Source organism: Rhinopithecus roxellana, chromosome 10 (assembly GCF_007565055.1).
Source record: "Rhinopithecus roxellana isolate Shanxi Qingling chromosome 10, ASM756505v1, whole genome shotgun sequence".
Lineage (NCBI taxonomy): Eukaryota > Metazoa > Chordata > Mammalia > Primates > Cercopithecidae > Rhinopithecus > Rhinopithecus roxellana.
In genome coordinates, this window is record NC_044558.1 from 112,048,439 (window position 1) to 112,065,990 (window position 17,552).

The window sequence follows — 17,552 nt, forward strand, 5'->3', positions numbered from 1 at the left end:
TGGTTTAGTTATAATAGCCTTGTAATACAGCTTGAAATTAGGCAGTGTGATGCCTGCAACTTTGTTCCTTTTGCTCAGGATTGCTTTGGCTGTTTTGATTCTTTTTTGGTTCTATACGAATTTTAGGACCTTTTTTGAATTCTTTGGAAAATTACATTGATATTTTGATAGATATTTGAGTCTGTAGATTGCTTTTGCTCATATGGTCATGTTAGCCATATTAATTTTTCTGATCCATGAGCATGGGATGTATTTGTATTTATTTGTGTCTTTTTATACTTCTTCCTTCAGTGATTTGTAGTTTTCCTTGCAGAAATTGATTATCTCTTTGGTTTAATTTATTCCTTGGTATTATTTGTAGCTATTTTAATGGGGTTGCCCTCTTCATTTCTTTTTTTTTTTTAATGTAAAAGAGTATTTTAATTCTTGTCCTTGGGAGCGATAAAGATTATACACATGACTTGGAAATGAGACTGTACCCAATGATGGCCAAAGAAGAATCATCCTTTCTACTCCTTCTCTTTCGTCTGGTCACTCAGAAATATAATATTATCAGCTATGATAGTTGTTGCTTGTCGCCTCACATTATTTTTATCCATGTATTCACCATAGTCTATTTTCCCTTCCAAATAAATTCGAGAACCCTTTTTCACATACTGATATGCCACGTCTCTGAGGCCTGGCCGGAATACCGATATTCTGTGCCATGTTGTCTTTTGACTGACATCACCCATTTGGTAAACTTCACTGTCCCCTGATCGCCACATCTCATTAGTTGCTAGAGAAAATATTGTGACTGGAATTTTTCCTTCCACTAGTCTCAAGACAGGGTCCTGACCCACTCGCCCAAGTAACTGCACAGGATTCATGGATCTTTCAAGAACCAAACTGGTAGTTGTTTCGGACTCATGTCTTACAAACTGACGAAGTACCTGTAATACAGGTCTTCGAAACATGGCTTCTATTTTCTTTCCTTACAGTCTAATCTTTAGGCTCTTCAGAAACACTTGCCGACCCACGCAGGATCATGCTCAGTCAAAACATAGGACTCCAGCACTTGCTTAGTGCTTGCTATCCCTTCCTCACCCGACGCTCTAACTCGAGCAGCCGAGCCAACCAGGGGATCACTTCCGGTGCTTCTTGATTTCTTTTTTGTCTGTTTCCTTATCCATTATTGGTGTTTAGAAACACTAATGATTTTTGCATGTTGATTTTGTATCTTACAGCCTTACTGGATTTGGTTATCATTTCTAAGAGGCTTTTTGGAGGGTTTTTCTAAATAGAAGCTAATATTGTCTGCAAAGAGGGACAATTTGACTCCCTCTTTTCCAGTTACAATGCCTTTAATTATTTTCTCTAGCCTGGCTAGCACTTTCAGTACTATGTTAAATAGGAGTGGTGAAAGTGGGCATCCTTTTCTTTTTCCAGATCTCAGAAAAAAGGCTATCAACTTTTCCCCATTTGGGATGATATTAACTGTGGATTTGTCCAATATGGACTTTATTATTTTGAGGTATGTTCCTTCTTTTCCTACTTTGTTAAGAGTTTTTATCATGAGGAAATGTTGAATATTTTCAAGTGCTTCTTCTGTGTCTATTGAGATGGTCATAGAAATTTTGTTCTTCATTTTGTTGATGTGCTGTGTCACATTTATTGATTGCATTTTGACCCATCCTTGCATCTCTGGGCTAAATCTCATTTGATCAAACCAACTGTTGAATTTGACTTGCTAGTATTTTGCTGGGGATTTCTGCATCTATATTCTTCAGGGATGGCCTGTAGTTTTCTTCTGTTGTGTCCTTTTTCTGGTTTTGGTATCAGGGTGATGTTGACCTCACAGAATGAGTTAGAGAAAATTTTCTTTCGTTTTAAATTGTTTGACCAGTTTCAGGAGGATTTGTGTTAGTTCTTTTCTTCATTGACCCTGTAGTCATTCAGGACCATGTTGCTTAATTTCTGTGTATTTGCATACTTTGCAAAGTTCCTGTTAGTATTAACTTCCAGTTTTATTCCATTTTGGTCTGAGAAGATAATTGATATTATTTTGATTTTTAAAAATCTACTGAGACTCGTTTTATGGTCTAACATATGGTTTACCCTGGAGAATGTTCTATGTGCTGATAAGAAGATGTATTCTGCAGTTGTTGAATAAAGTGTTTTATAAATGTCTGTTAGATTCATTTGACCTAAAGTCCTATTTAAATCTAATGTTTCTTTGTTAATTTTGCGTCTAGATAATCTGTTGAATGCTGTGAATAGGGTGGTGAAGTTTGCCACTATTATTGTACCGGAATTTATCTCTCTATTTAGATCTAGTACTATTTGCTTTATTAATCTAACTTCTCCAGAGTTGGGTGCATATATATTGAGATTTGTTATATCCCCTTGCTGGATTGATGCTTTATCATTGTATAATGACCCCCCCTTTTTATTACTGTTTTTGATTTAGAATCTGATTTTTTTCTGATAAATATATAGCTACTCCTGATTGTTTCTGGTTTTTATTTGTGTGGAGTATGTTTATTATAGTGTTCCTTTGAAGGCATTACATTTTCCTGCTTTTTCATGTTTCCTGTGTCCTTATGTTGATATCTATGCATCTAGCATAACTGTCATTTATTCTACTTTTTTTTTCATTTGTTTTTGTAGGAGAGGACATTGTCCTGAAGTTGTATCTATAGTGTTGGTTGGGTAGGGCACATCAGCTTTGATTCCAGGTACATATAGTAGGGTAGTATCTGCATGATTTCTTTAGCTGTAAACAGCCTCTGTGGTGCCTGCAATTTCCTTAGTGGCTTTGGTGCAGTTTTTAGTGGAGGCTATCCTGAAGTTTTACTAGGGGCTGAGATGCCAGGTGGGCCAATGTTTGAGCCCCATTGGTGGCAGTAGTGGACAGAGCATACGAGTGCCCAGGACTGCATATGCTGGCACCAGTGTCAGTGGGTCTAGGTAGGCCAAATATTGGGCCTTCAAGTAGCTTGTTCAGATGCCAGTAGTGGCAAGGGTAGGCTGGGTTGGTGGGCAGGCTCTTGGACCCCTGGGTGGATGGCATGAACTATGGCAATGCCAGTGGCTGGATAACCCTCTGGGTCCTAAACAGTGCTTGCTGGTAATGGTGAGGGCTGTGATTGTTGGTTGGGATAGTCTTCATGCCTGCATGTGGTACATGCAAATAGACACCAGCTGTAGCGGTAGCTGCAGGGTGGGTGGGATCAACCTCAGGCCCCCAGAAAGAGTGCTTAGATGCCAATGGTGGTGGAATTTGCTGGGCAGTCCCTAAGCTTTAGGGCTGTGCACTCTGACATGGAGAGGGTAGCAAAGAAGCCTGCTAGACTTGTCCTCAGAGTCCTCTATGGTGTGTGCACGCACCAGCTATGGTATACAGAGGCAGGACGATCCCCAGGCTTCTGGAAAGATGCTTGGGTGGGAGGTGGTAGGAGCTGCACAGTGGCCCTGCCACTGAGAAGGTTGGGGTTGCCTTCATTGCTTGCAATCTTGGCTGGCTGGTTGGAAATGGGTGTCATGCTTACATTTTAGCTTCAGAGTTGCTTGCTAGCTAGATTCAGTGGTTTTAACCTGTGCCTTGCTCACTTGCACTTCAGGTCCATCTGTGGCATCCCATGACTGACTCATGCTTCAGCCCCAGAAACAAGAGCTCATACTTTGCTCCTATCTCAGCCCCAGTGCTGCTGAGCACCAGGGCAGTGCATAATCTGTTGTGGGTTGGGTTCAAAAATGGTGCCTTGCTGTAGCATCTTAGGACTTAGGATGTGCAAGTGACCCAGCACAAGCTCTCTCTATGAAACAGCACCCTTGCAGAGTCTCCGGCAGTCCCACTTCCTGCAAGGGAGAAACTAGAATCTTCATGCATCACTGATGGCAATGTAAAAGGGTACTGCCATTAAAAAAAAAAAAAATCATTTTGGCAGTTACAAAAATATTAAACACAAATGTAGCACATGACTGTCAACTTCACTCCTTGATATCTACCCAAGAGAAACAAAACCTAGGTCATCTAAAGATTCACATGTGAAGATTCATAGCGGCACTATTTCTATAGCCACATACTGGGAAAAATCCAAATGTTCATTCCTTGTTAAATGAATGAAAAAAAGGGCTATATTCACACAATAAAATAATGTTTAGCAGTAAAGAGCAACAAACTGCTAATACATGTTACAATATGGATGTACCTCAAAAACATTATGCTAAATGTATTAATCCAGATGCAATTGACTACATATTTTTGATTCAATTTACGTAAAATATCTAGGAATGTCAAATGTTTTAAGACAGGAGAGAGGGGGCGGAGCAAGACGGCCGAATAGGAACAGCTCCAGTCTCCAACTCCCAGTGCGAGCGACACAGAAGACCAGTGATTTCTGCATTTTCAACTGAGGTACTGGGGTCATCTCACTCGGGAGTGCCGGACAATCGGTGCTGGTCAGCTGCTGCAGCCCGACCAGAGAGAGCTGAAGCAGGGCGAGGCATCGCCTCACCTGGGAAGCGCAAGGGGGAAGGGAATCCCTTTTCCTAGCCAGGGGAACTGAGACACACAACACCTAGAAAATCAGGTAATTCCCACCCCAATACTGCGCTTTAAGCAAACGGGCACACCAGGGGATTATATCCCACACCTGGCCGGGAAGGTCCCATGGCGACAGAGCCTCCCTCATTGCTAGAACAGCAGTCTGCGATCTAACCGCAAGGCAGCAGTGAGGCTGGGGGAGGGGCGCCCGCCATTGCTGAGGCTTAAGTAGGTAAACAAAGCCGCTGGGCAGCTCGAACTGGGTGGAGCTCACAGAGGCTCAAGGAAACCTGCCTGTCTCTGTAGACTCCATCCCTGGGGAAAGGGCACAGCTAAACAATAACAACAAACAAAGCAGCAGAAACCTCTGCAGACGCAAACGACTTTGTCTGACAGCTTTGAAGAGAGCAGTGGATCTCCCCACATGGAGGTTGAGATCTGAGAAGGGACAGACTGCCTGCTCAAGTGGGTCCCTGACCCCTGAGTAGCCTAACTGGGAGACATCCCCCACTAGGAGCAGTCTGACACCCCACACCTCACAGGGTGGAGTACACCCCTGAGAGGAAGCTTCCAAAGGAAGAATCAGACAGGTACACTCGCTGTTCAGCAATATTCTATCTTCTGCAACCTCTGCTGCTGATACCCAGGCAAACAGGGTCTGGAGTGGACCTCAAGCAATCTCCAACAGACCTGCAGTTGAGGGTCCTGACTGTTAGAAGGAAAACTATCAAACAGGAAGGACACCTATACCAAAACCCCATCAGTATGTCACCATCATCAAAGACCAGAGGCAGATAAAACCACAAAGATGGGGAAAAAGCAGGGCAGAAAAGCTGGAAATTCAAAAAATAAGAGCGCATCTCCCTCTGCAAAGGAGAGCAGCTCATCGCCAGCAACGGATCGAAGCTGGTCAGAGAATGACTTTGACAAGATGAGAGAAGAAGGCTTCAGTCCATCAAACTTATCAGAGCTAAAGGAGGAATTACGTACCCAGCGCAAAGAAACTAAAAATCTTGAAAAAAGAGTGAAAGAATTGATAGCTAGACTAATTAATGCAGAGAAGGTCATAAACGAAATGACAGAGATGAAATACGTGACAAATGCACAAGCTTCAGTAACCGACTCGATCAACTGGAAGAAAGAGTATCAGCGATTGAGGATCAAATGAATAAAACGAAGTGAGAAGAGAAACCAAAGAAAAAAGAAGAAAAAGAAATGAACAAAGCCTGCAAGAAGTATGGGATTATGTAAAAAGACCAAATCTACGTCTGATTGGGGTGCCTGAATGTGAGGGGGAAAATGGAACCAAGTTGGAAAACACTCTTCAGGATATCATCCAGGAGAACTTCCCCAACCTAGTCGGGAAGGCCAACATTCAAATTCAGGAAATACAGAGAACGCCACAAAGATACTCCTCCAGAAGAGCAACTCCAAGACACATAATTGCCAGATTCACCAAAGTTGAAATGAAGGAAAAAATCTTAAGGGCAGCCAGAGAGAAAGGTCGGGTTACCCACAAAGGGAAGCCCATCAGACTAACAGCAGATCTCTCGGCAGAAACTCTACAAGCCAGAAGAGAGTGGGGGCCAATATTCAACGTTCTTAAAGAAAAGAATTTTAAACCCAGAATTTCATATCCAGCCAAACTAAGTTTCATAAGTGAAGGAGAAATAAAATCCTTTACAGATAAGCAAATGCTTAGAGATTTTGTCACCACCAGGCCTGCCTTACAAGAGACCCTGAAGGAAGCCCTAAACATGGAAAGGAACAACCGGTACCAGCCATTGCAAAAACATGCCAAAATGTAAAGACCATTGAGGCTAGAAAGAAACTGCATCAACTAACGAGCAAAATAACCAGTTGATATCATAATGAGAGGATCAAGTTCACGCATAACAATATTACCCTTAAATGTAAATGGACTAAATGCTCCAATTAAAAGACACAGACTGGCAAACTGGATAAAGAGTCAAGACCCATCAGTCTGCTGTATTCAGGAGACCCATCTCACATGCAGAGACAAACATAGGCTCAAAATAAAGGGATGGAGGAAGATCTACCAAGCAAATGGAGAACAAAAAAAGCAGGGGTTGCAATCCTAGTCTCTGATAAAACAGACTTTAAACCATCAAAGATCAAAAGAGACAAAGAAGGCCATTACATAATGGTAAAGGGATCAATTCAACAGGAAGAGCTAACTATCCTAAATATATATGGACCCAATACAGGAGCACCCAGATTCATAAAGCAAGTCCGTAGAGACTTACAAAGAGACTTAGTTTCCCATACAAACAGAAATTATAACAAACTGTCTCTCAGACCACAGTGCAATCAAACTAGAACTCAGGACTAAGAAACTCAATCAAAACCACTCAACTACATGGAAACTGAACAACCTACTCCTGAATGACTACTGGGTACATAACGGAATGAAAGCAGAAATAAAGATGTTCTTTGAAACCAATGAGAACAAAGATACAACTTACCAGAATCTCTGGGACACATTTAAAGCAGTGTGTAGAGGGAAATTTATAGCACTAAATGCCCACAAGAGAAAGCTGGAAAGATCTAAAATTGACACTCTAACATCACAATTAAAAGAACTAGAGAGGCAAGAGCAAACACATTCAAAAACTGGCAGAAGGCAAGAAATAACTAAGATCAGAGCAGAACTGAAGGAGATAGAGACACAAAAAACCCTCCAAAAAATCAATGAATCCAGAAGTTGGATTTTTGAAAAGATCAACAAAATTGACAGACCACTAGCAAGACTAACAAAGAAGAAAAGAGAGGAATCAAATAGACGCAATAAAAAATGATAAAGGGGATATCACCAGCAACCCCACAGAAATACAAACTACCATCAGAGAATACTATAAACACTTCTATGCCAATCAAGTAGAAAATCTAGAAGAAATGGATAATTTCCTGGACACTTACACTCTTCCAAGACTAAACCAGGAAGAAGTTGAATCCCTAAATAGACCAATAGCAGGCTCTGAGATTGAGGCCACAATTAATAGCCTACCAACCAAAAAAAGTCCAGGACCAGATGGATTCACAGCTGAATTCTACAGAGGTACAAGGAGGAGCTGGTACCATTCCTTCTGAAACTATTCCAATCAATAGAAAAAGAGGGAATCCTCCCTAACTCATTTTATGAGGCCAACATCATCCTGATACCAAAGCCTGGCAGAGACACAACAAAAAAAGAGAATTTTAGACCAATATCCCTGATGAACATCGATGAAAAAAATCCTCAACAAAATACTGGCAAACCGGATTCAGCAGCACATCAAAAAGCTTATCCACCATGATCAAGTGGGCTTCATCCCTGGGATGCAAGGCTGGTTCAATATTTGGAAATCAATAAACGTAATTCACCATATAAACAGAACCAAAGACAAGAACCACATGATTATCTCAATAGATGCAGAAAAGGCTTTTGACAAAATTCAACAGCCCTTCATGCTAAAAATGCTCAATAAATTTGGTATTGATGGAACGTACCTCAAAATTATAAGAGCTATTTATGACAAACCCACAGCCAATATCATACTGAATGGGCAAAAACTGGAAAAATTCCCTTTGAAAACTGGCACAAGACAGGGATGCCCTCTGTCACCACTCGTATTCAACATAGTGTTGGTAGTTCTGGCTAGGGCAATCAGGCAAGAGAAAGAAATCAAGGGTATCCAGTTAGGAAAAGAAGAAGTCAAATTGTCCCTGTTTGCAGATGACATGATTGTATAATTAGAAAACCCCATCGTCTCAGCCCAAAATCTCCTTAAGCCGATAAGCAACTTCAGCAAAGTCTCAGGATACAAAATTAATGTGCAAAAATCACAAGCATTCTTATACACCAGTAACAGACAAACAGAGAGCCAAATCATGAGTGAACTCCCATTCACAATTGCTTCAAAGAGAATAAAATACCTAGGAATCCAACTTACAAGGGATGTCAAGGACCTCTTCAAGGAGAACTACAAGCCACTGCTCAGTGAAATAAAAGAGGACACAAACAAATGGAAGAGCATACCATGCTCATGGATAGGAAGAATCAATATCATGAAAATGGCCATACTGCCCAAGGTTATTTAGAGATTCAATGCCATCCCCATCAAGCTACCAAGGAGTTTCTTCACAGAATTGGAAAAAAACTGCTTTAAAGTTCATATGGAACCAAAAAACAACCTGCTTTGCCAAGACAATCCTAAGTCAAAAGGAAAAAGCTGGAGGCATCACGCTACCTGACTTCAAACTATACTACAAGGCTACAGTAAGCAAAACAGCATGGTACTGGTACCAAAACAGAGATATAGACCAATGGAACAGAACAGAGTCCTCAGAAATAATACCACACATCTACTGCCATCTGATCTTTGACAAACTTGACAAAAACAAGAAATGGGGAATGGATTCCCTATTTAATAAATGGTGCTGGGAAAATTGGCTAGCCATAAGTAGAAAGCTGAAACTGGATCCTTTCCTTACTCCTTATACGAAGATTAATTCAAGATGGATTAGAGACTTAAATGTTAGACCTCATACCATAAAAACCCTAGAAGAAAACCTAGGTAGTACCATTCAGGACATAGGCATGGGCAAGGACTTCATGTCTAAAACACCAAAAGCAACGGCAGCAAAAGCCAAAATTGACAAATGGGATCTCATTAAACTAAAGAGCTTCTGCACAGCAAAAGAAACTACCATCAGAGTGAACAGGCAACCTACAGCATGGGAGAAAATTTTTGCAATCTACTCATCTGACAAAGGGCTGATATCCAGAACCTACAAAGAACTCAAACAAATTTACAAGAAAAAAACAAACAACCCCATCAAAAAGTGGGCAAAGGATATGAACAGACATTTCTCAAAAGAAGACATTCATACAGCCAACAGACACATGAAAAAATGCTCATCATCACTGGCCATCAGAGAAATGCAAATCAAAACCACAATTCCATCTCACACCAGTTAGAATGGCAATCATCAAAAAGTCAGGAAACAACAGGTGCTGGAGAGGATGTGGAGAAATAGGAACACTTTTACATTGTTGGTGGGATTGTAAACTAGTTCAACCATTATGGAAAAGAGTATGGCAATTCCTCAAGGATCTAGAACTGGATGTACCATATGACCCAGCCATCTCACTACTGGGTATATACCCAAAGGATTATAAATCATGCTGTTATAAAGACACATGCACACGTATGTTTATTGCAGCACTATTCACAATAGCAAAGACTTGGAATCAACCCAAATGTCCATCTGTGAAAGACTGGATTAAGAAAATGTGGCACATATACACCATGGAATACTATGCAGCCATAAAAAAGGATGAGTTTGCATCCTTTGTAGGGACATGGATGCAGCTGGAAACCATCATTCTTAGCAAACTATCACAAGAAGAGAAAACCAAACACCACAGTTCTCACTCATAGGTGGGAACTGAACAATGAGATCACTTGGACTCGGGAAGGGGAACATCACACACCAGGGCCTATCATGGGGAGGGGGGAGGGGGGAGGGATTGCATTGGGAGTTATACCTGATATAAATGACGAATTGATGGGTGCTGACGAGTTGATGGGTGCAGCTCATCAACATGGCAGAAGTATACATATGTAACAAACCTGCACGTTATGCACATGTACCCTAGAACTTAAAGTATAAAAAAAAAAAAAAAAAAAAAAAAAAAAGCTCACCAGAATGCAGATATTAGTGTTGCTATTATATTTTATTGTTGTTATTATTTATCATAATAAGTGTTTCAGGTTAGTTGTTCTATCATAGAAAAACTATTAGTGGGAACCTAGTTAACCATATCTTCACCCCCATCTACAATACTGATTTTCACATAAAAGTGATTTGCTACAAATTTGGTACACAGGTTTAAAATAAGGAAAGAGCTATATAAGCACTTAGTTTTGAAATTTTTCTGCTCTGTGTCTTGACCCTTTACTCACAAACAAGAGAAAGAGTGTTTCTATCTCCGCTGATGCAGTTTGTAAATGGGAAAGTGTATGTTTCTGCGTTTCAAATTTTGTGTTGCTGTCTTTATGGTTTGAATTACTAAACATGATTTATGACTTAATAAAGCTGCTTTTGAAAAATAAAAAAAAATAAAAAAAGACAGGAGGCAGCTATCATTGCTTAGGGCTGAGAGTGAGAGTGAGGATTTGCAACAGAAAATGACCATGAGAGATCCGTTTAACACAATGGAAATATTTTAAACCTCAGTTGTGCTGATGACTACACAAGTCTATAAATTTGTTACAAATCAAAACAAACATATTCACTCTCTTTATACTTATTTAACATTGTAATGAATATCCAATGACATGGTTTGGCTCTGTGTCCTCTCTCAAATCTCATCTCAAGTTGTAATCCCTACGTGTCTAGGGAAGGACCTGTAATCCTGTATTAATGTGAATTAATACAACAACGTTAGTAAACTTTTGGGCAATATATTAAAATTTGTATACACACACCTATGTTCCATTTCTAGGAATATACTCTCTAAATGCATTCATATATGTGACAAAAGCATCACTATTTATATAAACTCTAAACTGAGGTGAAACCAAATATCCACCAATAACTAAACAAATAAATAACTGCGTATTTACACAATGGAATATCATACAGCAGTGAAGCAAACCAACTAGGGCTGTGAGCAACAACATGGAGGAATCTCATAAATATAATGTTGATCAAAAATTAGTTTGATTAGTCAGATAGAGCATACAGAGAAATTTATTTATAGTAACTTGATAAACAAGCAAAAAGAATCCTTGCTGTTAGAAGTCAGATTAGTCATTAACTGGGGAGAGTGGTAATGGGGTAATTATTTGGAGGTTTGCTCTGAAGTGTTAGCAATGTTTTATTTATCGGCCATGGTTGTTATTATATGTGGTTGGTCATTTTGTTATAATTTGCTGACTCCAATATTTGTAAACTTTTCTGAATATACGTTACATGTCAATAAGACATATTTTTAAGAGTGTTTGAGGTGTTGGTCAGGGATCCGTAAGTCACCTCTGTTACTTTTGTTATTGGGTTTGTTTTGTTATTCTCATCTCATACCAATAATTTTTTTGAACTCCAATAATCCTTGCCACTTATTAGTCTTTACACATATTTTTTCCTGCCTATCTTCTCCTTACCATAAATTCTACTCATCATTCATGCCTACAAAATCAACATTTCCCCAGGGCAACATTCTGTGACCTCCTATACAAGGCCCACGCCTGCCTCCTTTAACAAGTCTTAGTCTGTTTGTGCTTTGTGTAACATAAAACCTGGGTAATTTATAAAGAACAGGAATTTATTTTCTCATAGTTTTGGAGGCTGGGGAGTTCAAGAACAAGTTGCCAGTAGGTTAGGCTATCAAATGAGAGCTACACTCTGCTTCTAAGATGATGGCTTATTGCTGCATCCTCTGTTAGGGAGGGATGCTGTGTCCTCATATGATGAAAGGCAGAACGGCAAGAGATCCTAACACTGCATGAAGCCTCTTGTATAATCCCATTCATCAGGGAGGAGTCCTCATGGCTTAAGCACATTATAAAGGCCCCACCTCTTAATACCATTACACTGGGAATCTGAATTTTGGAGGGGGCACATTTAAACCATAGCAACATGGATCTGATAGTACAGCATCTCTCTCCTTCCTAGCTGGTGTCAAAGTTACCATTTTACATTTGTTTCTATGATTACTGATAAAATTATTACCAGGTACAAGTCCCACAAGGGCAGAAGCCTGCTTTTTTTTTTTTTTTTTTTTTTTTTTTGAGACGAAGTCTCGTCTGTCACCCAGGCTGGAGTGCAGTGGTGCAGTCTCTCAGCTCACTGCAAGCTCCGCTTCCTGTGTTCAAGCCATTCTCCTGCCTCAGCCTCCCAACTAGCTGGGACTGCAGGTGCCCACCATCACACCTGGCTAATTTTTTGTATTTTTAGTAGAGACAGGGTTTCACCTTGTTAGCCAGGATGATCTCGATCTCTTGACCTCATGATCCACCCACCTTGGCCTCCCAAAGTGCTGGGATTACAGGCGTGAGCCACCGTGCCCAGCCATGGTTGTTTTTTATAATGTAATATATTTCCAGTATCTAATGCAATGTCAGCCTCAATAAATATTTGATGAGTGTGACTTGGCAGTTAGCCATGCATTTGCAGTGAATGATTCATAGGAAGCACCCAATGCAAACGATTGATTATAATTACCAAAGAAAGACTGCTGCAAACAGAATGTATTACATGTTATGTTTTCTTCATTATGATGACTGTCTTTACTAGATAGGGTAGAAACATAAGTAATTTTAAAAAACTTCAGTGTAATAAAATGATTCAAATGAGATTGAGATAGAAAGCTCAGGGCTGTTTTGGAAGTTTGTGCTCACTAAGGACTCAGGATTCTTTCTGCTTTGCCACTCTTAGCCAATGGTTTCTACCTTTAAAGTACAGCATTGCTACTTCAGTTACAGGTAAACTATATAGGTTCCAGAAAGCAGAAGAGAGGAAGATATGAGGGCAAAAGAAACATACAAATACTGGTTGAGCATGTCCAATAAAAAGAGCTTTTCTTGACACTGACCCAATAACTTCAGGTTTACATCTTAATGAAAGCACCTTTCAGAAAGGAAATTGAAATGCAGATGTTTTGATAAGTCTATTGTCACCTCAAACAATATACTGATCTGTTAGTAAGGTAGATAGGAGAAATATAAAGCACTTTTCTCCTCCCTTATGAAATGTGTCCATTTTTAGTTATTTGAGCATATCGCATCCTAAAACTGTTTTTTTTTTTTTTCCAAAACCTATTGGAAATATGTCTTGGCAAAATATATTTTTATTGTATATTTTCCCTTAAGCCTTTTGCCCAAAAACTCTAAACAAGGGAAGTTCAGTATTAGAAATGGATTTATGGTTCAAAATATTTAAAAATTGAGAAATATATTGTGTAAAACTCAAAGGCAAACCTCACCTGGATTCCAGATACATACATGAAGATGCAACACTATGTATTACACTGTGTACACTTTGAAATATATCCTCATCAAAAATCGGATGAGCCATCAACATCTTATCTATCGATCTTCCCCAACTACCCTCTTCTCAACTCTTATGAAGCCTCATTCAGTTAATTTTTTTATGTAAAAAACTATTGAAGTTAAGCCATAGCAGCAGGAAAGCTTTTTTCTTTTTTTCTTTTCATTTTTGAATGTGTTTTATATAGATCTATGTGCTTACATATGAGTTCATGCCTGCTGTTTGGCCGTTCTTTCATACCAAACAATGTATCCACACAGAGATGACCTGAATTGGGAGTTTAGCCATGCTGCCATTTCTTCACTCTGCCTCTTTGTTTTACTTTTCTGTCACTAATTCTAAGCTAAAAACAGAATAAATTGCCAGAATAAAGTAAGAATGGTAGATTCTCAAAATTCATACCATCCCCCATCCAGAAAGATAGTCTGATATTTGAATTTCAAAGGAAATTTCTTTAGAAACATTGAATAAATGGGGTTGAAAAACTGAAGGATGCAAACACTTAAGAAAAGTATAGATGACTCAATACTTTAAAAGAAAAACATTCTAAGGATTCAAGAATGAGTTACATTTTGAAATGAAATCATTTTTATATTTCTGCTTACTTTTAACTTTAGGGACTATTCTATCAAAAGGGACTTTGCTTTTAATTGATTAGGTAAGATGCTGAAGAACTAAATAGACGACGCTTTTTATTCCTCGACAGTTTTCTTCAAGAAAGAAAAGCATTCCTGGGCCAAAAGAAAAATGAACCGACTTCTGAAAAATAGCACTTTTAAAATTTTGTCAAACATTGTTAATACAGTTATATGAAATTAAGTTATCTCTCTCTACCGTTTCTTCCTAGTGTGTCAGAAATACTAAGGTTCCAATTGGTTATACCTTACACACATTGCATAGAGACTATACAAAGTGTTTAAAGATTTGTAAGATATAAAAGACTTATTTAAGAAAACTGTCATTTCTGGGGGGCGGAGCAAGATGGCCGAATAGGAACAACTCTAGTCTCCAACTCCCAGCGCGAGCGACACAGAAGACTGGTGATTTCTGCATTTTCAACTGAGGTACTGGGGTCATCTCACTAGAGAGTGCCGGACAATCGGTGCTGGTCAGCTGCTGCAGCCTGACCAGCGAGAGCTGAAGCAGGGCGAGGCATCGCCTCACCTGGAAGTGCAAGGGGGAAGGGAATCCCTTTTCCTAGCCAGGGTAACTGAGACACACAACACCTGGAAAATCGGGTAACTCCCACCCCAATACTGCGCTTTAAGCAAACAGGCACACCAGGAGAATATATCCGACACCTGGCCGGGAGGGTCCCACGACCACGGAGCCTCCCTCACTGCTAACACAGCAGTCTGCGGCGATCTATCCGCAAGGCAGCAGCGAGGCTGGGGGAGGGGGGCCCGCCATTGCTGAGGCTTAAGTAGGTAAACAAAGCCGCTGGGAAGCCCGAACTGGGTGGAGCTCACAGCAGCTCAAGGAAGCCTGCCTATCTCTGTAGACACCACCTCTGGGGACAGCGTACAGCTGAAGACCAACAGGGGAAGCAGCGGGGGCCTGTGCAGACGCGAACAACTCTGTCTGACAGGTTTGGGGAGAGCCGTGGATCTCCCAACGCGGAGGTTGAGATCTGAGAAGGGACAGACTGCCTGCTCAAGTGGGTCCCTGACCCCTGAGTAGCCTAACTGGGAGACATCCCCCACTAGGGGCAGTCTGACACCCCACACCTCACAGGGTGGAGTACACCCCTGAGAGGAAGCTTCCAAAGGAAGAATCAGACAGGTACACTTGCTGTTCAGCAATATTCTATCTTCTGCAACCTCTGCTGCTGATACCCAGGCAAACAGGGTCGGGAGTGGACCTCAAGCAATCTCCAACAGACCTATAGCTGAGGGTCCTGACTGTCAGAAGGAAAACTATCAAACAGGAAGGACACCTATATCAAACCCCATCAGTACGTCACCATCATCAAAGACCAGAGACAGATAAAACCACAAAGATGGGGAAAAAGCAGGGCAGAAAAGCTGGAAATTCAAAAAATAAGAGCGCATCTCCCCCTGCAAAGGAGCTCAGCCCATCGCCAGCAACGGATCAAAGCTGGTCAGAGAATGACTTTGACGAGATGAGAGAAGAAGGCTTCAGTCCATCAAACTTATCAGAGCTAAAGGAGGAATTACGTACCCAGCGCAAAGAAACTAAAAATCTTGAAAAAAGAGTGGAAGAATTGACAGCTAGACTAATTAATGCAGAGAAGGTCATAAACGAAATGACAGAGATGAAAACCATGACACAAGAAACACGTGACAAATGCACAAGCTTCAGTAACCGACTCGATCAACTGGAAGAAAGAGTATCAGCGATTGAAGATCAAATGAATGAAATGAAGTGAGAAGAGAAACCAAAAGAAAAAAAGAAGAAAAAGATATGAACAAAGCCTGCAAGAAGTATGGGATTATGTAAAAAGACCAAATCTACGTCTGATTGGGGTGCCTGAATGTGAGGGGGGAAATGGAACCAAGCTGGAAAACACTCTTCAGGATATCATCCAGGAGAACTTCCCCAACCTAGTCGGGCAGGCCAACATTCAAATTCAGGAAATACAGAGAACGCCACAAAGATACTCCTCCAGAAGAGCAACTCCAAGACACATAATTGCCAGATTCACCAAAGTTGAAATGAAGGAAAAAATCTTAAGGGCAGCCAGAGAGAAAGGTCAGGTTACCCACAAAGGGAAGCCCATCAGACTAACAGCAGATCTCTCGGCAGAAACTCTACAAGCCAGAAGAGAGTGGGGGCCAATATTCAACGTTCTTAAAGAAAAGAATTTTAAACCCAGAATTTCATATCCAGCCAAACTAAGTTTCATAAGTGAAGGAGAAATAAAATCCTTTACAGATAAGCAAATGCTTAGAGATTTTGTCACCATCAGGCCTGCCTTACAAGAGACCCTGAAGGAAGCCCTAAACATGGAAAGGAACAACTGGTACCAGCCATTGCAAAAACATGCCAAAATGTAAAGACCATCGAGGCTAGGAAGAAACTGCATCAACTAACGAGCAAAATAACCAGTTAATATCATAATGGCAGGATCAAGTTCACACATAACAATATTAACCTTAAATGTAAATGGACTAAATGCTCCAATTAAAAGACACAGACTGGCAAACTGGATAAAGAGTCAAGACCCATCAGTCTGCTGTATTCAGGAGACCCATCTCACATGCAGAGACATACATAGGCTCAAAATAAAGGGATGGAGGAAGATCTACCAAGCAAATGGAGAACAAAAAAAAGCAGGGGTTGCAATCCTAGTCTCTGATAAAACAGACTTTAAACCATCAAAGATCAAAAGAGACAAAGAAGGCCATTACATAATGGTAAAGGGATCAATTCAACAGGAAGAGCTAACTATCCTAAATATATATGCACCCAATACAGGAGCACCCAGATTCATAAAGCAAGTCCTTAGAGACTTACAAAGAGACTTAGACTCCCATACAATAATAATGGGAGACTTCAACACTCCACTGTCAACATTAGACAGATCAACGAGACAGAAAGTTAACAAGCATATCCAGGAATTGAACTCATCTCTGCACCAAGTGGACCTAATAGACATCTATAGAACTCTCCACCCTAAATCAACAGAATATACATTCATCTCAGCACCACATCGCACTTATTCCAAAATTGACCACATAATTGGAAGTAAAGCATTCCTCAGCAATTGTACAAGAACAGGAATTATAACAAACTGTCTCTCAGACCACAGTGCAATCAAACTAGAACTCAGGACTAAGAAACTCAATCAAAACCGCTCAACTACATGGAAACTGAACAACCTGCTCCTGAATGACTACTGGGTACATAACGAAATGAAAGCAGAAATAAAGATGTTCTTTGAAACCAATGAGAACAAAGATACAACATACCAGAATCTCTGGGACACATTTAAAGCAGTGTGTAGAGG

General features: G+C 40.3%; 1 protein-coding gene and 1 pseudogene across 2 annotated transcripts in view; both read right to left on the reverse strand.

The window, feature by feature from the left end:
- MGAT4C (MGAT4 family member C) overlaps nt 1–17,552 on the reverse strand; it is a 900,286-nt gene that overhangs the window by 399,212 nt on the left and 483,522 nt on the right. The gene's annotated exons all lie outside the window — the stretch shown is intronic.
- Nucleotides 407–1,131, reverse strand: LOC104654929 (annotated as a pseudogene). Its single transcript, XR_746910.2, has one exon. The product of XR_746910.2 is annotated as a single-stranded DNA-binding protein, mitochondrial pseudogene (transcript).